Genomic DNA, 25,709 nt, shown 5'->3' with positions numbered 1-25,709 from the left:
CTGCACACTTCCTGTCTCTTTATGTCATGAATACCGAGGCTCCCTAATCTAGATATCACCTCTTGCCTCTTTCTTCCAAACACAACTCTCTCTCTCTCCCTCTCTCTCTCTCTCCCTCTCTCTCTCTCTCTCTCTTTCACTCTTTTTCATCCCTGCTTTTCCCCTGTGTGGCTGCTTTCCTATCTTGCTGTTCATTCGTTCTCCCGTTTCTGCTTTTTGCCCTCTCTTTCCCTGCATCAAAGGCTATTGATGACAAATCATTCCCAGTCCACAAAAGCGAGTACCAAGATGCACCGCAAGCAACCAACTACTGGCTTATAAACCCTGAGTTTTAGATAATGGGCTTCTCTAATGTTCACAAAGCTCTGTTCCAGTGGTGACTGGCATCTCTAGGATGGGGAGGTGTAGGTGTGTGCATGCGAGGGAAATATTATCATAGTTAGAACCTCGTTATAATTCCGTTCAGCAGTTCGGGCTGTAGCCGTGTTTAAAGTTTCCTATTGAAATTAACATGGAGAAAAAGCATTTTGGGACCCCCCTTTTTCTCGGCTCCCGCGTGACAAATCACCACGAAACTTTCAACACAACAGCTGAAGTGAGTGGCATATTCGTTTTGAAACTTTCATGAAGATTAGTCAAACGACGCCAAATATATTGGCAAATGAAAAAACACTTTTCCTATAGAAACTAGGTCCTAACTATAACTTTCTGGTTTTGTATGAGTTAAATCTGACCCTAGCTATAACGTCCCTGTAACATTTGGTTTTTTAGCGAATTTCTAAGGTTTTTTAAATTCTATTTACTAACTATAACATCCCTGTAATCTTTGGTATTTAAAAACAATAATAAAGCTTATCTGACATGACGCGACATCCTCACTCCGGACCCCTCCATCACTGCAACCGGATGCTGGAACTCCCTTTCCCAATCCTGGTGCTTGTCACATGCAGCATGTGAGCAACGTCAGGATTGGTGGGAGCGGCCTCACTCAGCGCTCCACATCTCCCTGGAGGCCTGTACTGTCTCTCAACCCAGCTATCTTATGCCAGCTGGGTTGAGAGGTTTAAAGTGCACATGTGTGGCTGGCTGTCTCAAGATGGCCAGCCAAAAACACATGCGCACTTTAAACAGCGCAGAGTCAGCCCACCCTCCTCCCTGATGAGTGACATGCTGTTGTCACTCAGCAGCGGCCCGCCCCCTTCCAGATGCTCAGCTCGGGATGGGGGATGAAAAATAAAATGGTAATTAATTGCAATTTTATTTGTCATCTTTGGGGGTTTTTCAAGTGGTGCGACGCTCCTCCGCTGTAACGAAGGCGCCGCCCCAGAGCAGTTCCGGTTGCCCTACAAAGAATGCGCTTTGATGCCATACTAATGGTTGATTGGTGCTTTACAAACAAGAGTAATGCACAACATGCGCATTATTGCATGTGTGCTATAGATTGCCCCCGCGACAAGAGGCGCACGTGTGACCTCTGCGTACATTTTCAGAGTGTGCTGTACAGCTTCTCTGGTCTCCCCCACCAGTGATAGAACTTCTTAGGTGTCTTCCTTCCCGCTGTCACCTTGTCAAACTACTCTACTGGAAATCGATAACTGGGCAGCATCTCCTCCATTGACGCACCACACTATGACCTCACACTTTCACAGCTCCTGGCATGGCTTCTGTACTCCTGCTGCTGTTTTTAATGGCTCCTATTAATTGAGAGCCCCTTTTACGGCCCTGATGCGGCGCATCAGCACTTTCAAGCTCGGATGCCTTGACTAGTTCTCAATCTACAAGTGAGGCATTTCCAGTGATGACCCTGTGGCTGCCTTCCAGTTCTTGAAAATGCAGTTCTGGGGTTTAAAAGGTATTTTCAGCTCTTTACCTCCTCCTTTCCCGGTATTACTTTGGCCAGGATAAGCGGGACCTCATTCTGAGTAACGATACACCTGATAAATGTAAAGTAATCTTCTTGCACTGCTGTAGCATGATGCTGTGTTATCGCATTACTTGAAGTGTGGAAATACCACATTACATCATTGGAAACCACAATGTAACCACCAACAGAAGAATGGAAAGGTGCTAGCTATTTCCAGATTACGGAGGAAAAACCTTAAATCAGGAGTAATACTGCACGTTCAGATTCCAATAACGGTACCATGATTACGACAACAAGTTATGGCAGAGTGAGACATATTTTGTAAGCAGATTAAACAATTTGTGCATAACTCCCAAATGGCATTTGCTCTCATGGCAGAGGCTCCGCACTCGTAGAGGACTCTCCGCACTCGGGACAGAATATCCGCAATGAGAGATTCACAAAGGGCCTCTGCACTCGTGTCACAGGCCCAGCACTCGTGGGAGACTCTCTGCACTCGGGACAGAATATCCCCAATGAGAAATTCACAAAGGGCCATTGCACTCGTGTCACTGGCCCGGCACTCGTGGGGGACTCTCCACACTCTGGACAGAATATCCCCAATGAGAGATTCACAAAGGGCCTCTGCACTCGTGTCACTGGCCCGGCACTCGTGGGGGACTCTCCGCACTCGGGACAGAATATCCCCAATGAGAGATTCACAAAGGGCCATTGCACTCGTGTCACTGGCCCGGCACTCGTGGGGGACTCTCCGCACTCGGAACAGAATATCCCCAATGAGAGATTCACAAAGGGCCTCTGCACTCGTGTCACTGGCCCGGCACTCGTGGGGGACTCTCCGCACTCGGGACAGAATATCCCCAATGAGAGATTCACAAAGGGCCATTGCACTCGTGTCACTGGCCCGGCACTCGTGGGGGACTCTCCGCACTCGAGACAGAATATCCCCAATGAGAGATTCACAAAGGGCCTCTGCACTCGAGTCACTGGCCCGGCACTCGTGGGGGGACTCTCCGCACTCAGGACAGAATAACCCCAATGAGAGATTCACAAAGGGCCATTGCACTCGTGTCACTGGCCCGGCACTCGTGGGGGACTCTCCGCACTCGGGACAGAATATCCCCAATGAGAGATTCACAAAGGGCCTCTGCACTCGTGTCACAGGCCCGGCACTCGTGGGGGACTCTCCGCACTCGGGACAGAATATCCGCAATGAGAGATTCACAAAGGGCCTCTGCACTCGTGTCACTGGCCCGGCACTCATGGGGGACTCTCCGCACTTGGGACAGAATATCCCCAATGAGAGATTCACAAAGGGCCTCTGAATTTGTGTCACAGGCCCGGCACTCGTGGGGGACTCTCCGCACTCGGGACAGAATATACGCAATGAGAGATTCACAAAGGGCCTCTGCACTCGTAGTAAAGGCCCGCATTCATGGGGGGAGTCTCTGCACACAGGCAGAATCTCCACAATGAGAGATTCACAAAGGCCTCTGCAGTCGTGGCACAGGCCCGCACTCATGTAGGAGTCTCTGTGTCATGGGTCCCTCGTAGGTATCTCCCGCGGGTTTGACAAGGTGTTAGCATCTGCTAGCGGTATGTGTGTAACTCTCTGCACTTGGGGCAGAATCTCTACAATGAAAGAGTCACAAATGGCCTCAGCACTCGTGGTAGAGGCCCCACACTCATGGGGGAGTCTCCACACTCGGGACGGAATATCTGCAATAAGAGATTCACAAAGGGCCTTTGCACTCGTGGCGGATGTCCCGCACTCTTGGGGGAGTTCCAGCACTCGGGACATAATATATGCATTGAGGGATTCACAAAGGAGACCCCGCACTCGTGGGGGAGTCCCTGTACTTAGGCAAAATCTCCGCAATGAGAGATTCACATAGGGCCTCTGCACTCGTGGTGGAGGCCCCGCACTCGTGGGGGAGTCTCCAGACTTGGGACGGAATATCTACAATGAGAGATTCACAAAGGACCGCTGCACTCGTGGCAGAGGCCCCACACTCATGGGGGAGTCTCCACACTCGGGACGGAATATCTGCAATAAGAGATTCACAAAGCACCTTTGCACTCGGGGCGGAGGCCCCGCACTCACGGTGGAGCCTCCGCACTCAGGACGAAATATCCACAATGAGAGATTCACAAAGGGCCTCAGCACTCATGGCGGAGGCCTCGCACTCGTAAGGGAGCCTCCAGACTCGGGACAGAATATCTGCAAAGAGAGATTCACAAAGGGCCTCTGCACTTGTGGCGGAGGCCCCACACTCTTGGGGGAGCCTCCACACTCGGTACGGATATCTGCAAAGAGATTCACAAAGGGCCTCTGCACTCGTGGTGGAGGCTTCGCACTCATGGGGGAGTCTCCACACTCAGGACGGAATATCTGCAATAAGAGATTCACAAAGGGCCTCAGCACTCGTGGCGGAGGCCCCGCACTCGTAAGGGAGCCTCCAGACTCGGGACGGAATATATGCAAAGAGAGATTCACAAAGGGCCTCTGCACTTGTGGCGGAGGCCCCACACTCTTGGGGGAGCCTCCACACTCGGTACGGATATCTGCAAAGAGAGATTCACAAAGGGCCTCTGCACTCGTGGTGGAGGCTCCGCACTCATGGGGAAGTCTCCACACTCAGGAAGGAATATCTGCAATAAGAGATTCACAAAGGGCCTTTGCACTTGTGGCGAAGGCCCCGCACTCTAGGGGGAGTCCCTGCACTTGGGCAAAATCTCCGCAATGAGAGATTCACATAGTGCCTTTGCACTCGTGGTGGAGGCCCCGCACTCATGCGGGAGTCTCCAGACTCGGGACGGAATATCTACAATGAGAGATTCACAAAGGGCCTCTGCACTCGTTGCGGAGGCCCCGCACTCGTAGGGGAGCCTCCAGACTCGGGAAGAAATATCTGCAAAGAGAGATTCACAAAGGGCCTCTGCACTTGTGGCGGAGGCCCCGCACTCATGGGGGAGCCTCCACACTTGGGACGGATATCTGCAAAGAGAGATTCACAAAGGGCCTCTGCACTCATGGTGGAGGCCCTGCACTTGTAGGGGAGTCTGTGCACTTGGGAAAAATCTCCGCAATGAGAGATTCACATAGGACCTTTGCACTCGTGGCGGAGGCCCCGCACTCGTGGGGGAGTCTTCAGACTCAGGACGGAATATCTACAATGAGAGATTCACAAAGGGCCTCTGCACTGGTGGCAGAGGCCCCGCACTCGTGGGGGAGTCTTCAGACTCGGGACGGGATATCTACAATGAGAGATTCAAAAAGGGCCTCTGCACTGGTGGCAGAGGCCCGCTCACGTGGGGGAGTCTTCAGACTCAGGACGGAATATCTACAATGAGAGATTCACAAAGGGCCTCTGCACTCGTGGCAGAGGCCCCGCACTCGTGGGGGAGTCTCCAGACTCGGGACGGGATATCTACAATGAGAGATTCACCAAGGGCCTCTGCACTCGTGGCAGAGGCCCCGCACTTGTGGGGGAGCCTCTGCACTCAGGACGAAATATCTACAATGAGAGATTCACAAAGGGCCTCCGCACTCATGGCGGAGACCCTGCACTCGTAGGGGAGCTTCTAGACTCGGGAAGGAATATCTGCAAAGAGAGATTCACAAAGGGCCTCAGCACTCGTGACTGAGGCCCCGCACTCATGGGGTAGCCTTCGCACTAGGGACGGAATATCTGCAAAAAGAGATTTACAAAGGGCCTCTGCAATTATGGCGTAGGCCCCGCACTCTTAGGGGAGCCTCCACACTCGGGACGGATATCTGCAAAGAGAGATTCACAAAGGGCCTCTGCACTCATGGTGGAGGCCCTACACTTGTAGGGGAGTCTCCGCACTCAGGGTGGAATCTCCGCAAAGAGAGATTCACAAAGGGCCTCTGCACTTGGGGCAAAGGCCCCGCACTTGTGGGGGAGTCTCTGCACTCAGGGTGGAATATCCGCAAAGAGTGATTCACAAAGGGCCTCTGCACTTGTGCCGGAGGCCCCGCACTCATGGGGGGAGTCTCTGCACTCGGGACGGAATATCGACAATGCGAGGATCACAAAGGGCCTCTGCACTCGTGGCAGAGGCTCCGCATTTGTGACGGAATATATGCATTGAGAGATTCACAAAGGGCCTCTGCACGCATGGTGGAGGCCCCACACTCGTGGGGGAGTATCCACACTCGGGACGGAATATTCGCAATGAGAGATTCTCAAAGGGTCTCTGCACTCATGGCGGCGGCCCCATAGTCATGGGGGTCTCTCTTCAATGACTGTGGGTCCTCCCACACGAGTGCGGAAGCCCTTTTTTTATCCGACCCATAGGGCCTAATTTGCCAAAGGCTTTTATGAGTGCATAGAGCATTACATGTGTAGTACTCATTCAAGTACTCATAAATTCACTTAGAATTGATTGCTCATCAATCTACGTGAACACCTGTCCTATCTCGGATGTGTGGAGTTCTCTACCAAGAGAGCGTAGATCTCCATATATTTAGTCATACTTTTTAGGGGTGACATGTTTTTATTGCCATTTTATCAATTTTTCCGAATGAACAGTAGCATATGGAAACTGTCCTCCCTTACCCCTAAAGCTAATCCCTCCCCATTAAGGGAAAGAGCCTTTCCCTCCCCATTGTTGCCCATCCCCTCCGTTCTGTTTCTGATTGCTCCCCGTCCTGGGTTGTCCTCTAGAGACAGGGCTCACCCATAGACTACCCAGGGATCTTGTCATTTTAAGTTTGGAGCTCTCTAGTATTTTGAATATCCGAGACTTTTGGGGCAAGATAGTTCATAATGACATCTTGGAATAACTCTAGAAGTGGGCTCCATTGTCGTGTAGCCATTGGTTTCATCCTTCACCCCTCTCGATATCTTTTCCATATCGAGAAGCCACCACAACCTCAACCTCAATCGCTTTAGATTCTGGGGGTGCTGGGTTTTGTCCCCAAACAGTGAGAATCGTTTGCTTGGCTGCTGACAGGAGATGTGAGATGAGGTGCCCTTTCTTTCCCGATAAGGGACAAATGTTGCCCACCGGGAGTCCCAGTGGTGTAATCTCTGGGCATCTATCTAGCTCCTTCCCAGAATTTGTTGCACTGCTGTCAGTACCGAAGTCCAGAATTGCTGAATTTTAGGGCAGGGCCATCAAATATGTGTCAGCATCCCCTCCTCCCTGCCCCCCTCCAACAGGTGGAAGCCCTTTCCTGACTTACCCGAGCCAACCATACCTATGTGTAGTGCCCTCCATATAATGCCAGGAGTGCGGTTTCCCTCCCAGCAACGAGTGGCAACATTGGTGGGAGGTAAAGAATTCCCTCCCACTGATCTGTGTCTAGGGTGCTTTGAAGCTCGCTCTTCCAAGCCCCCTGGAAAGCAAATGTGTTAGTTAGTCATACTTTTTAGGATGGAAATGTGTAAGTAGCAAGGGGCAGTGGCTGGAAAATGGGGAATATCTTCTACAAGTGGAAGAAGCAAAGGGGAAATGAAGACAGGGCAGAGACAAGGACATGGTACAAACACACATATAAAGAGCTGCATTTTAACCAAGTTACACCCTTAATCTAATCTAGTATTACTACCACAGACACAAAGGCTGAAATATACTTATGAGCAAACCTTTAAGTACGTCATGAACTTCACATGGCCACTAGCAAGTATTGTAAGGGAATCACCCAGAATCAATGAAGGCAGAGAATAACACTGCCACACAAAGACTCATACTTAAAAAATGAACAAATATAAAGGGGCAGATTTATGTCTCCTGGCGCATCCCTGCAAATCAGCAAGGATGCGCCAGGAATGATGCGTCACGCAAGTTTACCCTTGCGCCACACATGATGCGCCGCATTTACAATGCGGCGCATCATGGCGCAGGAATAAACAGATGCGTGACGCATCCGATGGCGTAAGGTTGGCGCAGTGCTTCAGTTGCGTCGCAAGCGCGACGCAACTCCAGCACTGTTCCAACCTACCCTATCCCTAACATGGTGCGTCAAGCCTTACGCCTGCTTCAAGCAGGCGCAGGGTTTTGGCGAATCAGCGTTGGGAAAGTGACTCAGTCAAATCTTATAGATTTGACTGAGTCACTTTTCAGGGGCGTTCCTGCGACGGAACGCCCCCCCCTCTGTCGACACGCCCACGTGAAACCTGACGCAGGTTTTACGTGGCGCAGGGCTTTACATCGTGACGCATCTCCATAGATGCGTCACGATGTAAATATGGCACAACGTGGCGCAGGGTTTATACCGCCGCTGCGTCACAAAAGTGACGCAACGGCGGCATAAAAGTGGCGCATCTCCAATATAGATCTGCCCCAAAATGTATAACATTTCATGCATCCATATCTACAATATTGTAAAAGATTTTTGGGATTTAAAAAAAACATAAAATTCATACTAAAATATTCATGTACCTGTAAACATTTTAGATACCTATACCATTCATATTGTAAACATGTAAAACATAACAGATACACATAACTACAAACTGCAAACAGGTTTTTTTAAAAACATGACACATCTCACATTTACCACTATGCTAACACACTGCATGTCCTAAAGACTCCTACACACAATTAGGACTGGGATTTTGTTTTAATTAAGCCAGAGTAATCAGAGAAATTTCACGTTACTCTTGTGACACAAAATCACTGAAAAGTGAATGATAATGCCCGTTCGCTTAATTTGGGATAAAATGGAGCAAAAAGTCTGCCCAAGAGCACAGGAACAGATCTCGAGCGGTTGCTAGCTGCCGCTATTCTGTTGACTCTTGCACTCCCTTTTAGGCCTAGGCAGAACTCCGCAAAGTGATTGAAAAAGTCAGCCGTGTTACAAGTGGCGAAGTGCGTTAGTTCACACCGTTCGCGCTGATTTTTAGTGTCGGGGATTTGTTCCATGCTGTAAAATCAGCACGAACGGCACCGTGTACAGCACAAGAGGGCACTGCTTCTTTCTGCCACTCGTGTAGCTGTTCTACTTGAGCGGCAGCTTCCCCAGCGCTAACGGCACCATGCGCAGCGCAATAGGGCGCTGCTTCTTTCTGCCACTTGAGTAGATGTTCTACTTGAGCGGCAGCTTCCTCAGCGCTAACGGCACCATGCGCAGCACAATAGGGCGCTGCTTCTTTCTGCTGCTTGAGTAGATGTTCTACTTGAGCGGCAGCTTCCCCAGCGCTAACGGCACCATGCGCAGCGCAATAGGGCGCTGCTTCTTTCTGCCGCTAGAGTAGATGTTCTACTTGAGCGGCAGCTTCCTCAGCGCTAACGGCACCATGCGCAGTGCAATAGGGCGCTGCTTCTTTCTGCTGCTTGAGTAGATGTTCTACTTGAGCGGCAGCTTCCTCAGCGCTAACGGCACCATGCGCAGTGCAATAGGGCGCTGCTTCTTTCTGCTGCTTGAGTAGATGTTCTACTTGAGCGGCAGCTTCCTCAGCGCTAACGGCACCATGCGCAGTGCAATAGGGCGCTGCTTCTTTCTGCCGCTAGAGTAGATGTTCTACTTGAGCGGCAGCTTCCTCAGCGCTAACGGCACCATGCGCAGTGCAATAGGGCGCTGCTTCTTTCTGCTGCTTGAGTAGATGTTCTACTTGAGCGGCAGCTTCCTCAGCGCTAACGGCACCATGCGCAGTGCAATAGGGCGCTGCTTCTTTCTGCTGCTTGAGTAGATGTTCTACTTGAGCGGCAGCTTCCTCAGCGCTAACGGCACCATGCGCAGTGCAATAGGGCGCTGCTTCTTTCTGCTGCTTGAGTAGATGTTCTACTTGAGCGGCAGCTTCCTCAGCGCTAACGGCACCATGCGCAGTGCAATAGGGCGCTGCTTCTTTCTGCTGCTTGAGTAGATGTTCTACTTGAGCGGCAGCTTTCTCAGCGCGAACGGCACCATGCGCAGCGCAATAGGGCGCTGCTTCTTTCTGCTGCTTGAGTAGATGTTCTACTTGAGCGGCAGCTTCCTCAACGCTAACGGCACCATGCGCAGCGCAAGAGGGCGCTGCTTCTTTCTGCCACTTGAGTAGATGTTCTACTCGAGCGGCAGCTTCAGCAACGCGAACAGAAGGTTTCTCAATGGCATTGTATGTTACTGCCCTCGGGTGACGCATGATTTCCTCTGCATAGCCTAAGCAGAGATTACCGCCTATGACGTAGATTGACATTTGGATGATTTACGCCGAAAATACGCTTGTAAAATTAATAACAATAGCTTTATGTCACATTTTGAGTTGTACGTTTCTGCACTGCCTACTACTAAGCATAACTCTCTACCAGGACACATTGAATTGCAACTAGGCGGAGATTTACGCCTAGATTTAGGTATAATCTGCATGTGGGAACATTTCCCTCTGTGAATGGACCATTGTGACCTTTGGGCCCACATACGTTACTTGAAAGCATCTGAAGAAAGACTATCTTCCAAAGCAGCCTTAAAGGTACAGGGCCGTGTCTGAGCCTTGTTCAGCCTCTGCGGATAGACCACCTTGATCTGCCTTTACTTTAGAGATGCGACATAACGAGTAACATAACTGAGGACGCCACTAAATCAACACTGGTGAGCGTAACGGTAAGTGTAGGGCCTAGTGCTGTAAGGGTTAGAGTTAGACTTAGGGGCAGCGAAGCCTTTGAAGAGGCTTAGGGTAGCGCAGCTTTAGGGTATGGGAGAGCCTTGGGACTCGGATAGAGTTCGTGTTAGGCTTAGTATTGGGAAACTTAAACCAAAGGGATTAGGATTCCGGTGAGTATTAGGGTTAGGAAAAGTGCTAGTGCATGAGGGGTAGTTAAGAAACGTGCTGGGCGTGATTTAGGCGACATGCAATGGGCAGATTTAGGCATAGTATACCATATAGGATTACTGAAACAAGTTGTTTTAAAGTTACTTTTAGGATTTGGGCAATCGGATTGATGAAACAAGTCGTTTTAAAGTTAGTTTTAGGTTTTGGACGAGTGGATTACTGAAAAAGTTGTTTTAAATTTAGTTTTATGATTAGAGAGAGTGGATTCCTGAAAAAGTTGTTTTAAAGTTAGTTTTATGATTAGAGAGAGTGGATTCCTGAAACAAGTCGTTTTAAAGTTAGTTTTAGGATTAGAGAGAGTGGATTACTGAAACAAGTTTTTTTTTTTTTTTTTTTTTTCATTTCAAAAGAATTTTATTATTTTAAAGAAGCACATACGAAACATGAGATACAAGCAAAAGTGATACAATTGATATCAGACAAAGGCAATAGATACATTAAAATAAAATAATAGGAAATCAAATCATTGTCATTCATTAATCCGCAGATATCAGATAAATAAATTACTTAAGGAGTGACGAACCAAAATGATACCCGGCAAAGATACTTATCAAAAGTATCACCCTCAGATGGCAAAGTAGGGATCAAAGGAAAGAAAAGAGAGGAAGAAAGAAAAGACGGAAAGAGTAGGAAAGAGATGAGGAAAGAAAAAGAGAGACAGAGAGGAGAAAAGGAAGAAGAGAGGATTTCCAAAGGATTCACCCGACACACAAGACAACACTAACCAGACAAATCAAAGGGATATTGCTCCACCAGCCCCTCGGAGGCCAACTCCATGTATGAATCTAAGGCTTTCCAAACACCAGAAGATATAGAAGGGGATAGATGAGCATGGTCAACTGACGTATGAGCACTTCGTAGAAAGGAAACCCAAGCCCACCAATTATGGTAAGAGACGGATGAAAAGGATTTCCACTCCATGAGAATTACTTTGACTGCAATAGTCAATAAGAGATCCAGCAACTGTAACTCCATGGGATCTAAAGGCAGAGGGACTGGGGCCGCCAACGGACCTAAAAGGATTAATGGAAAAGAAAGTTGGAATTTAATATTAAAGATGAGCATGAGGTGTTTGTGAATTAAATCCCAAAAGGATTAGAGAAGGGAGCAATCAAGAAACATATGTTGAAAATCACCTGGTAAAAGCCCACAACTCCAGCACAGACTGTCTTCTTTGAGATTTTGCGAGTACAAACGAGTGGGAGTCCAGTGAAGAAGATTAATAGAGAAAAACTTAGACTGCATTAAAGAGGGGGCGATTTTGTTACAAAGAGAAAATTTACCAATATACTGCCAGGTATCAGAAGAGATATGATCGGTAACACTATGATCAAAATGATGTAACCATTTTTGCTGTGCGACAGTTTGGGAAGGGAGTGTAGAGGACGATAAGAATTTGTAAATCCGAGACGCAACATGACCAGTCCTGATCCATAACTGAAAAAGCGTAATCATAGGGGAAGAAGGATGAAGGTGCATTTTAGCAAGTGCAACCTTTATCTTAAGAAAAGTATAAAAGTCTAAATTAGATAAAGAAAATTGTTGAGCTAGGGATGAGAAAGGGGAAGGGTCATTGTTGGAATCATAGAGATGTTTAACAAGTGAGACACCTTTCCCAGCCCAGTAAGACATCAACTCTGGATCAATATTAATTTTGATTTTAGAATTGCGCCAAATAGACGACCATCTAGTTTTATGCAGTGGAATTGCTACTTTCTTATCAACCTTGCGAACCGCAGCAATAGTGTCTAAAATAATAGAACGAGAGAATGGAATAGAAAGGGTATTCGTGGTTAAAAAAGAGGCAGTCGGCAGTGGGGAGGCCAGTTCCTGTTCTATTGTCAACCATGCTGGAACATGAAGAGATGGAGAAGAAAACCAAAGGGCCCCCTGGGACGCCAGAAAAGCCGTTTGATACTTCCCCCAATCAGGAAAATTACAGCCACCCATATCATAAGATTTCCGTAAAAATTTATAAGCAATCCTAGCCCTTCTGTCATTCCATAGAAATTTGGAAGTAAGCAAATCAAGTTCATGAAAGAAGGAATCAGAAAGCCTTACTGGAAGCATAGAGGAAACAAAATTAATAATAGGAGTGATCATCATTTTTAGAGTCTGCAGTCGGCCCCACCAAGAAATATGCTTCGGAGACCAAGTTTCTAAAAGACGTCGCACCTTAAGAATAGTTTGGGATTCATTATAAGTAGCCGTAGCATATAGGGTGGAACAAAAATAGATACCCAGATATTTTAGCTGTTTAGATTGCCATTTAAAGCCCGCCGAACCCATATGAGAGGAAAAGCAATAAGCATTTAAGGGAAACATCTCTGTCTTATCTTTGTTCAGAGTGTATCCTGAAACTTTTGAAAAAAGAGAAATCGTATCCAAAATAGCAGGGATGGCCAGTGCAATATCATCAGAAAAAATGAGATCATCATCTGCATATGCAGCTGTTTTTATCTGATGAGACCCAAAAGAGAACCCCTTAATATCTGGATGCGATTCAATCATTCTGAGAAGAGGATCAATGGACAACAAAAATAAGAGAGGGGACAAAGGACACCCTTGTCTAGTGCCCTGACAAAGGTTAAAAAAGGAAGATGTAGCACCATTCACCCGTATGTTAGCCCTAGGTCGGGAGTAAAGAGACATAACCATACGAATAAAGGAATCACCAAGGTTATGTGCACATAAAACACCTCTTAAAAAAGGCCAAGAGACCTTATCAAAGGCCTTTTCAGCATCAAGGGCCAAGGCCGCCGCCGGAAGATTAGATCGCTTGGCGGCACCAAGAATATGACAAAAAGTACGAATATTATCACGTGCAAGACGCCCCTTTACGAAACCTGTTTGGGAGGGATGAACCAATTGAGGAATAAAGGACTCTAAGCGTTTAGCTAAGATTTTAGCAAAGATCTTAGCTTCCATGTTAAGAAGGGAAATAGGACGAAAATTCTTGGGATCTGCATGATCCTTCCCTTCTTTGGGGATAACTACAATAGTAGCATCAGCCGCGGAACCAGACACAGAACCATCCTTAATAAAAGCATCAAAAACGGATTGAAGTTTCGGGACAAGCACGGAAATAAAGGTTTTATAAAACGCAATAGGATATCCATCAGGACCAGGAGCTTTACCAGAACGAGTAGCTTTAATCGCGGAAATGATTTCATCAGAAGTAATCGGACAATTCAATGAGTTATTATCTTCCTCCGAAACAACTTTCAAAGGAACCGACTTCAAGAATTCCTGACATTGTTCAAAAGAAGCTTGAGCAGACGGGGTATACAAATTATTATAAAAATCGCGGAAGACCTCAAGAATTTCTACAGTTTGAAATTTTTTCATACCAAGCCGGTCAGTAATAGAAGAAATTTGGGAAGAATTACAAGAAGCTTCCTGAAACTTTAAAGTGGCTGCAAGAATCTTGCCCGCACGATTTTTTAACAGCAATTCCTTAGATTTCTGAGCCTGAAGGCCAATATGAGCTCTCTTAGTGACTATAGTATTGTACGTATACTTTAAATTCTTAATAGATTGGAGGCAGGACTTATCCTTAGAATGTCGAAAAAGGGATTCCTGACGTTTAATCTCATCTGCTAAGTCCGTGAGTTCCTTTTTAATGGCTGCGTTTCTCCTTGACATATATTTAATGACCTGACCGCGGAAAGTACATTTAAAAGAGTCCCAGAGAACAACAGGGGAACTGACTGACCCAACATTTTCAATAAAAAACGTCTCGATATCATTGGAAAACTCTCGCACCAAGGACTCATCATGTAAAATTTCTGTGTTTAGTCTCCACGAACGAGATCGTGCCCTAGGGGCAAAGGACATAAGAGTAAAAGTCACTGCTGCATGGTCAGAAATTAAAATAGGGTGAATAAGCGGAGAAGAAGAAGATTGAACCAGAGAGGAGTGAACCAAAAGATAATCAATGCGTGAAAAGGACGAATGAGGGGAAGAAAAAAAAGGAGAAGTCACTACCAGTGGGATTATGAAGACGCCAGACATCCTGAAGATGGGTAAGAGAGCACATATTAATCATTTGTTTATGTGCTTTAGGGGGACGAAAATTAAAGGCAGAATTCCTATCTAAGATGGGATCCATTGGCAAATTAAAGTGTCCACCTACAATAAGATTACCAGAGTGAGGTGTATCATTTAGCTTTTTGGTGATCGCTTTCCAAAAGGACGGGTCATCCTTGTTGGGGGCATAAATATTCATGACAAAGAGGTCAGCATTACCATTGGACATTTTAGACAGCAACCACCGACCCTCTTTATCCTGCTCAGAGGAAACGATAGATAACCCAGAATGTTTAGAAACTAAGGTAATTACCCCATTTCTTTTACCACAGGCATCTGAACAAGCAACATCAAAGACCCACTCTTTCTTCAGAAACAACGCCTCCTTGGCAGAGAGCTTTGTTTCCTGAAAAAGGACGAGATCCGAAGAAAGAGATTTACAGTAGTCCAAAATCTTTGACCTTTTAACTGGGTGATTTAACCCTTTAACATTAAGGGAAAGTATATTCAATCCAGACATAGAACCATTATCAGGAAAAAAAGACATTTCATATATGACAAATGAACTACAACGTCCAGGAGGACCAACCAGCAGACAATAGAAGCCAACACGAAACAAGGTGAAACCAAAAAGGAAATCCGAAGAGAAAAAAGGAAAGAAGAGGAAAAAGAAGGCAAGAAAATACACAGAAAGAGAGAGAGAAGGGTCCATAAGGCAGGTCTGAAAAAGACCAAATTCATACAAGGGGGAACATGGGAAAAAGAGCAAGGGACCAACAAGAGGAATAAAAAACATCAGCATAAGTAGCCCCAAAACAGTACATAGCTGATTATACGTGTGTAAAAGAAGAACTATCTAAAAGCTAAGAACTGGAATTAATTATAGCATTTTGGAAACAGAGCGAAATGAAAGACTATAAAGGCAACACGTATAACCAAGTTGATATATAGGTACCAACTAAAGTGGATCCTAGAAAAAGGGAAGGGCAGGAAAGAGAGAAGAAAAAAAAAAGTGCAAGCAATAAGAGCTGGTGGAAAGTGAGCTAAAAGTTAACATTACTATTAGGTAGAGCAAAACCAAAGCAGACTTCATAAAGAGAAAAAGGAACAGAATGAAGAGAAAAGAAGAAATACATTCTAAAGCATACTATATGATACATTATGGAAAAAAATAAATGAAACATAATAGAAAACGGTATATAGCAACCTCTCAATATAACAATCAATGAAGCCCTATGGCAGATAAATAAGAGAACTAATACTATATATAAATATGTAAAGTCTATAGATAAGCTTATAGATAACTGACCATGAATAGATAAAACCAGATACACACAATTTAGCAAAACGAGGTAAGCTTACCTAAGTAAGTGAACATGTAGGTAAAGAGGCATAAAAGTATCAAGTACAAAACATCTATAAAAATCTGACCTATTCGAAAAAGATAATTAATAATACTAAATAAACAAACCACTCAGTGATAAATCAGTAAAATAGATATAACTAGTAACTATATAGACGACACATAATGACTCTGATTATAGCCATAAATAAGCATCTAATAAACACCTATGAACCAAACATATAAACAATCCATACAACAACACGTTAATAAAACAAAGGAAAAAACAATGGCCTACTCCATAAATACGAGACAACAAAAGACAACCATGAGGCAGAAAGACCAACCACAAAGAGATAGAATGAACCAAATTCCACATCAACATTCGGCGAGAATAAAGAAGTCATACAACGGGATAAGAAACGGACCAGGACCTAATACGGCGAGAGACAAACTGGGAAGGCAAGGAGTAACAGGACGACACGCGAATAGGAGTGAAGTCAACCCATCAAGAGATGATACCACAAAAAATTGGAAGGTTTATACAATAAAGCTAACAACAATAAAGACCATTACACCATAACGATAACAAGGGAGCACCAAAAGACGACAAAGACACACCAAAACCAATGGACATAAAGACCACCGCGCAGATCTAAAAGCAACTAGACTTAATAGATCTGACAAAGAAGAAAACACATTGCAGTATGTATAACCGCATCAGGTGCCAGAAGAACCAGGAACATGTGAGGCCTCCGTTTGAAGTTCCATCTGTAACTCCATCTGATTATCCAAAAACGAGGCCAAATCAGCAGGTTCATCAAAGATTCTGACACGACCTTTGAAAGTAATGCGGAATTTTGAAGGGCCAGCAAAGGAGAAGGGGATATTCATCTCAGATAAACGCTTCGGAGATTAAGAAAGCCCTTCCTCCTTATCACCGTGTCCCTGGCAAAGTCTTGAGAAATTGAGATACGATGGCCATTCCAAGAAACAGCTCTAACCTTCCGCATATGAGCCAAAATCTGCTCTGTATGCTGATGACGCAGCGGTTTAAAAATTACCGCTCTTGGTTGCGTAGCAGACTTGTGGCGAAAGGTGGGAACACGGTGTGCCCGTTCCAGTTCAAAATCTCTTTGGAAAGAAATTTGTAGTGTAGAAGGAATCCATTGATAAAGAAACTCAATCATGGAAGATGCATCTTTCTCAACATCCTCTGGAAGACCAAAAATACGCAGATTGGATCTACGATTACGATCCTCTTGTTCAGTGAGGTCTTTCCTCAAAGCTGCCATGGAACGCTCTATCTGCGTGAGAGATCTAGAGTGCTTTTGCATGGTATCCTCTGCGCCACTAATCCGTGCTTCTGTACCCGAAACACGAAGGGAAAGGGCCTTGAAGTCATTCCTGATGGCTAACACCTCCACTTGCAGTAAATCTGTGTTAGTCTTAGTAGACTGCGCAATTTCATAGACCTCATTAAGGCGCGTCAGGATGGACTCAAGAGTGGAATTAGTGTCTTTTGGAGCAGACTCAGGAGTAGGGGATACCTGTTTGGACCTCTTAAGGGATGCATTAGAGTCCTTTACGTCTTTAGCATTCGGTGAAGGGCCCATATTCGCAGCCATAAGGCACACCACCTCAACAGGAACAAAATACACCCCTTCAGATAGAGTAAGGGCAGGAAATGCCAGGGGATGAAGACCCTTAATGTGCGATAAGAAAAACGAGCAGGAAGGGATAACGCACTTTCAGCAAAAAGAGCAGGACAATGATTATGGCAGGCGAACAAAGTCAGGAAAAAAACCACCTCACAAAAAATATCATGTGCTGCAGGAACAAGTAGGCGCACACCGACCTCAAAAACAACCAAGAGCAAGCATAGAGCACAGAAGCCTCACATAAGGAAGTGGCAGTGCGCCTGACGAGTGATATATTAGCAGAAACCTCAAAAAGTTCTCACAATGGGCAGCACTGCAATAGGCGGAAGGAAAAAATCAAAATAAGCACAGAAAAAGTAAAAAAACGTCACCAGTTCTTGTATGACTGCATTCCTGACAGGATATTCCAGTAGCGTCGTCGTGTAGAGGAGAGAGTAAAACTCCCTCAGTGAAGAAACAAAATGGCGGCCGCTCGTGAAACCATCGAGCGCCACCTTAAAATGCCGAAATATGGTCCCTGGCCGCTTCCCATCACCAGAAAACTCCCTCGTAGCCCACACGGCAGTTTCACAGACAAGATATCATCCTCTGCGCTGAACGGGGCAGTCCGCAGCGGCAGCAATATCTCCGTCGGCCCTCGCTCTTTACGGAGCTCAAGCGCGATCCGCCATTTCACAGCGGCGCGCAAGCCACGCCCCCCTGAAACAAGTTGTTTTGAAGTTAGTTTAGGATTAGAGTGAGTGGATTACTGAAACAAGTTGTTTTGAAGTTAGTTTAGGATTAGAGTGAGTGGATTACTGAATTAAGTTGTTTTAAAATTAGTTTAGGATTAGAGAGAGTGGATTCCTGAAACAAGTCGTTTTAAAGTTAGTTTTAGGATTAGGGTCGGTTTATAAATAGATTTGGTGTGGTGGGCTCAAAGTAGAAGTACATGACATTATTGACTTAGAGAGTTGATGAGGTTGTAGTAGGATGTAGAGGGTGCAGTGCGATAGTAGGTCGAGGTAGCGAAGTGGACCTTGAAAAAGTAACCCACAGCCATTCAGCCTCAGTGAGGCAGACGGAAGTGACGTAAGTGAACATTACACTGCCACGTCAGGTCCGTGTCTTGGGACCATCAACAACAGCTGACGGGTAAACAGTAGCAGAATACTGACAAGCTCATTTTCACTGAAGTGTAAATAGAAGGTACAACATACCTCAGTGCACATAACATTTCCATTGGGCGTCCAAGGTTATTTGGCTATAGAGGAGTGCCCAAACCTAGGAGTTATAATGCTCACATTGTTTTTGTGCAGATGTGTGCCCCCTGCAGGCCTGCACGCTGTTCTGTCAAGGCGTCCAGTGTGCGGTAACCCCCCATGTGTAACACTACAAGTTCACGTTAATTGGCGGTAATGCTACAGCCGGCACCGACTGCACTAGTGTGTGTGTGTAAATGACCCTGTTAGCCCACCCTTTGAGGTGCCAGCCACACTCCGAGGTGCCAGTTCAGAAGTGCCAGCTAAATATGCGGTAATACCAGCCCTGAGATTACCTTTATCGAAATATGTGGCATTCCAAAACCAGTACCTATTTCACATGCGGACGCGGAATACACAAGCTTCTTTGGGATTTGATTATGCGGAGATGGCCCAGGCGGCAGCTGTGATTAGCTCTTCCCCATCCCTGATGTGGTACTGCTGCGTTTGTAATGTGCACGTCAAACTGCACTTCTTTGGCTCGGTTGCATGTGATAAATACGTGGTAAATTAATTGCTGCACACTCGTGGAGAAGTGTGGCTCAGGGGTTAGAGGCGGCAGACCCGGAAGCTGAGATCGGCCCTGGACCAAGGTTCAATTCCCCGCCTCGGCAGGTCTTGGGCTAAAAATTCCACGGACTCAATAATTCTCGCCCCGGTGCCTCCTCGACTCACGGGTTCACACTCTGCGACTCTGGGCAATAGCTTGCTTAATCTCCATAACGGCCCCTCGCGGCGGGATGCCTGACTTTCACCTTGTGGATACCCTGCTATCTCCCAGGGGAATACCAGGACGGGTTCCCTAAGCAAGCGCCGGGAAACCCACAGCGGGTAGCTGTGCGCTATATAAGCTCAACTACATTTACACATTTACTCGTTGTATTTTTTGATCACTTTAAAGAGGGGGCCTGAGTAAGTGTGCTGCAGATTTTTTTTGGGTACATTTATATTTCTGTGCGTCTTCAACATCATGGGGGATGTAGTTTCCCTCTAGATTTACATGCATACACTGAGATTGTGCTATTATTTTTAAACACATTTCCTGTGATACGTAGAAGTGTATTTTCCATGCCCTTGTTAACTAGGCCTCAATTTAGGCTCGGCAGACATGTTTTCTACAATGGGTGTAACCCCCCCCTCCACACACACACACACACACACTTTACTGCTTTATTTCTGCAGCACACATTCAGAGTCATGTTGTTCTCAAAGAATCTCTCCAGCTTGGCCACAAAACGGTAACTATCTCCTCCCATCAGCTCGCTGTGCCCCTTCATTCATACTAGTTTTCTGTTGTTCCTGCATCTGCTCAGTTTTCTCATCTCCGATGACGTCATCGTAGAGTGGGCAGAATCAATAGTTATGTCATGGGATAGCGCTCAGGCGGTATGACATGTATTAACACTGTTCTGAGTTGCTGATTAGATATATTCATTGTCTCACGCCCCGATGAGTTTGCACTTTCTTTTGTGCTCTATGGAAGATTTCCTGTGCAAACCTTAGATTTTTGGGGGGAGCCAGAGCTGCCTGAAGACTTCCCGATTCTTCTAAGGATGATGTCGGTTCCTCTATTGATCTTGCTGCCCGCCCGGGGCTCTTTTTGATTTTGCGCTGCTCCATAGCACTCAGTGCTGCAAACCTTTATGCTGTTTACTCTGTTCTGCGTCTTTTGTAATAAAACCCTTACATTTATTCTGCTGAGCTAGAATTTCAAATATTGAGGGGCCCCCTCAATGGACTGTATTTCTGATATTTTGAGGTGCTGGGAGGTCCCTTACTTCGGCAACACATTCCCTCATGAAATAGAGATTTAACACTGTCTCCGATTCATCAATCTGTGGGCGTCCTGTTGATGTAAACTTTGGGGGTGCAAGATTTGCTGGGGACCCCACGCTCACAAATGCCTTCCGTGTTGCGCAGCACCAGTGAGCGCTGCCGGTGCGGCGCGTGGCCCCCGCTCCTGCGAACACAGCTGCATTACATCCAATCCTACATGCCCTGTGCTTCCTGCCCCCCGAGGGGGGTGAGGCTTAATGTATGGAATGATTTCTTAGAATGTATTGATTCCCAGGACGTGATCGTGTATAACTGCCGGAGTCAGCAGCGCTGGAGTCTACTCTGCCAGCACGTGGGCCGCCCTCCTCTTTGTAATACACTTGTCACTTGCTAAACAAGCGCGTGCAGGCGCGAGAGGCTGAAGGGGGGAGCTCGAGACATGGGAAAGGGCAGGTCGACTTAATCTTCGACTAAATAGTGGCCTCAAATGACATGTTTTTGTTTTTTCACCTGCGACCCCGCCTTTTCATGATCAAATGTGACACACAAATATAAAATAATGCAAACATTTAGGATGGCTGCGATGGTGCATATACATTTGAGAGATGGAAGGGACGACAAAAGGTTATCAGGCAAGCCCCCAAAACAGCAAGGCTGCCCGCATAGTCGGGATATATCCAAGGGCATATCTATAAAAAAAATCATGTAGCGCAGCGCCTCGTGGCAGGGAAAGGGCAGTAATGCGCTGTATTTAATATTATATGGCGCACGCCTGTCATTTATTAGTGCTAGCGCACAATGGGCTGCCTAGCGCCAACCACGGTGCAAGGGTGCCTGTCTTGCAGGCAGGATTGTTTTTGTGCAGGAAGGGGCCCCTTCCTGCACAAAAACAATCCCCTAAGAAAGACGAAAAAACGAGGAGAAACAAAGATATTTTTCCTTGTTATGCTCCCCTGGGATGCCTAGTATTTTGATGCATTCCCAGGACTACCAGTAATGTTAAATCTGGGACTACGCCAAAATCCATGGGTGGTTCATGGGAACAACCACGCTCCACCCATGGAATGCCTCCCTAGGGCAGAGTAACACAACGCATTAATTTATCAAGCCACGCTGACCATGTCTCCCGAAAAGACTGCTTGTTTTTACCATGCCTCCCAGGGCAAATGTCAGCCCTGACCATACATTCTGGAGAGGCTGTTTCTTTGTTACATCCTTCCTGGGGCAATCGTCCACTCCTTCCATGCTTCCCAGGGCAACTGTCAGCACTTGTCATGCCTCCTGCAGAGACTATTTATACCATGCTTCCCGGAGTAACTGTCAGCTTGCAGAAACTGTTTGTTTACAACATGCTTCTTAGGTAATCATCAGTTCTCAGAATGTCCATCAGCTCTTTCTCCCAAAATTACCATAGTCTCTTTTTATCTTTCCCAGAGCAGCCACCCTCTCTCTTCTTGTCTCCCAGAGTGGCCATGCTTCTCAGAAAGACTGTTGGTTCTTACCATGCTTCCCAGAGGAAGCAAGGATCTTATCTTGCTTCCCAGATGGTGTGCAAACAATATAGAATAAAAAATATTGAGTTTAACAAATATCGAGTAAAAAATATTGTGGTTCAGAATTATCGACAGCAAGAATATTGTGTTCAAGAATATCGACTTAAGGTAAGTAATATCAACTTAAAAAATATTGAAGTGTTTAATATCGCCTGCAAAAATATAGAGGCCCATTAGCATGGCGGGAGGATAGCCACCGCCCGACCGGCAGTGGCGATCCACCCACCAAAACACCCCGCCAGACAGCCTTTTACCCCCTGCCACATTAGCATGGCGGGAGTACCGTGGTGGATGGAAAGACCGCCCGCTGCTTTTCCGCCGGTAGGCAATCGTCACGATTGCCTACCGGGCGGAAAAGGCCTGCAATATGATGGCGGTGCCTTGCAGGCACCGCCATCCATATAATGATGTTGGCGGTTTAATGCCTTTGCATGGCGGAGGCTCCTTCATGGAAAGGCAAGCCGGGCCCCCGGGGATGAGGGGGGTGCGGGGCTGCACTTGGGGGGTACCCCTGGTACCCCCCTACATTGGCATACACAAGGTGGCAGGCACCGAGCGGTGCCTGTCACGTTGTGCATGCCAATGCACAAAATGCATTTACTGCATTGTGGCGGGTGTTGATCACAGCACCGTCTGCCACAATGTTGTATATGCAGGATGCGACCATCACGGTGGCGGTCGCATCCTAATTGGCGGTGCCGGACCGCCGCACCACTGGCGGCCGGTCTCAGCACTGCTAGGGTGGCGGGCGGACTGTAGTTCGCCCGCCATCCTAATGAACCCCTTAGTTGTTAAAAATATAGATTTTTTTAATTAATGTTATGTATTTTAGTATATATTTTATATGTATGTGATGTATGTCTTTTTCTATACTAATTGTTTGTAATTTTAATATATGTGTTAAATTTGTAGTAGTTATAAAATTTTGCATTTTTAGCACAAATATCGAGTAAAAAATATTGTGGTTCAGAATTATCGACAGCAAGAATATGGTGTTCAAGAATATCGACTTAAGGTAAGTAATATCAACTTTAAAAATATTGAAGTGTTTAATATCGTTTGCAAAAATATAGGGGCCCATTTGCATGACGGGCGGATGTATATTTTAATATATGTGTTAAATTTGTAGTAGTTATAAAAAAAAAATGATTTGAATTTTGTGTTTTTAGTTCCGTACCGGGTTGTGGGTTTATAGGGGTAAGAGGTGGGAAATAATTGAATCATATTAAACTAATTGATTCATTTTTATTTATTAATATTTGTTTAATTGAGATTTTCTAGTTTTAAATGTGTAAAGTAAATTATAAAAAAAATTAATAATTGGTTGTTAATTAATTTGATTATTTAATCAGTAATTAATTATGATAATTGTGTAATTCATTTTAGGTGTGTTGTGGTGTTTAAAGGTGTAAAGGGTGGGAAGTAATGTATTTGTAATTTATGAATTATTAATTGGTTGTTAATTAATTTGAATTAATTAATTGGTAATTAATTATGGTATTTGTGTACTTAATTTTAGGTGTGTTTTGTGGTGTTTATAGTTGTAAAAGATGGGAAGTCATTTATTTGTATTTATGAATTAATAATTGGTTGTTAATGAATTTGAATTAATTATTTGGCTATTAATTATGGTAATTGTGTAATTAATTTTAGGTGGTTTGGGGGGTTTATAGGGCCAAAGGGTTTTAAGTAGTTTATTTTTTATTATTCATTTTTTGTTAATTGATAATAATTACACTAATTACCATTTTATTATAGTAATTGTGTAATTAATATTTGGTGTGTGTTGTGCTGTTTATAGGAGTAAAGTTTTGGAAGTTATATGTGTTTAATTAATTAATATATAGTTTTTCATTAATGTAAAATATTTGATATTTATTTTGGGTAATTGTTTATTTTTTTATGTGTTGTTTTGACTTTTAAAAGAGGGAAAGGTTGGGTATAACTTTATTATTAGTTGTTAATAGTAATAGTTTTTAATTTAAATATAACTTTTCATTGTGTTTAATTATTTTATAGTTTAATTTAGGTGTCTTGTGGATATTATAGTGTGAACGTGTTTGTAGTCAATTAATGTTTATTAGTTTTTTTATTAATCATATTTTTTTAATTGTTATTAATTATGAAAGTAAATGTAATTTAAGATGTTGAAGTGTTTTGCTTTTGGTGTGGTGTTATAGGGTAGGATCTAAAATAAATACATTTATGTGTTGATGAATTTTTTGTTTGTAACTATTTTCTAATTTAAAAGTTTTTTTTATGTGTTCATTATTTTATTTTATATAATATTTGTAGGTAATTAATATTATAACATGTTTTCTTTTTATATATTTAATATATTGTATTTTTGATTTTTTAAATATTTCTTTCTTTAAAATTGTAATATATATATTTTTTTAACTGTTTTAGTGCGAATAGTAATTTTTGACTGTCCGCTATCCAACACTTTCCCTAATGTTGCACTCACTGGAGTCGGAATAGTAATTTTTACCTCTCCACTATCCAGCACTTTCCCTAATGTTGCATTCACTGGAGTGGGAATAGTAATTTTTACCCCTCCCCATATAACACTTTCCCTACTGTTGCACTCACTGGAGTTGGAATAGTAATTTTAACCCCTCCACTATCCAATACTTTCCATACTGTTGCACTAACTGGAGTGGGAATAGTAATTTTCACTCCTCCGCTATCAAGCTCTTTCCCTACTTTTGCACTCACTGGAGTGGGAATAGGTCATTTTACCTCTAAGCTATCCAACACTTTCCCTACTGTTGCACTCTTTGGAGTAGGAATGGAAATTTGTACCCCTCCCCTATCCAACACTTTCCTTACTGTTGCACTTTTTGGAGTGGGAATAGTAATTTTTGCCCCTCTGCTATCCAACACTTTCACTAATTTGCTCTCAGTGGAGTGGGAATAGTAATTTTTACCCCTCTGCTATCCAATACTTCCCCTACTGTTGCACTCACTGGAGTTGGAATAGTAAATTTAATTCAACCGCTATCCAACACTTGGTGCCGATTCCGATCCGTTAAAAAAAATTACCGTACGACTCGTATCCGTATTTTTTTACGTACGAATCGTACAAGTCCCGTACAAACGGCGAAGTACGATTCGTACGTGAAAAATACATACGAATCGCCTTGGGAAAAGTCTATGAGACGTCCCCGGACAGTTTTACATACAAATCGTAAAACTGAAGTCCGAGCGCGCAAGTACGATCCGTACCGCGCGTCCGAAAACACAAGCGCATGGAAAAGGCTCCGTACGGAGCGAACTTTGTACGAGCCCTACCCAGAGTACACTTGTGCCCAGGGTACGAGCCGTACGGCCCCCCCAGCCTCCCACCCCTCCTGCGTAAGTCCGCACTGTACCCCCAACCCCCCTTATGTACGGACCATACACCCCACCCCCGTATGTACGGACAGTAACCCCCACCCCCCATATGTACGGACCGTACCCC

This window comes from Triturus cristatus, chromosome 3_2 (genome assembly GCF_964204655.1).
Source record: "Triturus cristatus chromosome 3_2, aTriCri1.1, whole genome shotgun sequence".
Classification (NCBI taxonomy): domain Eukaryota; kingdom Metazoa; phylum Chordata; class Amphibia; order Caudata; family Salamandridae; genus Triturus; species Triturus cristatus.
The sequence above is the reverse complement of the archived record's forward strand: the minus strand, read 5'-3'. Positions refer to the sequence as shown.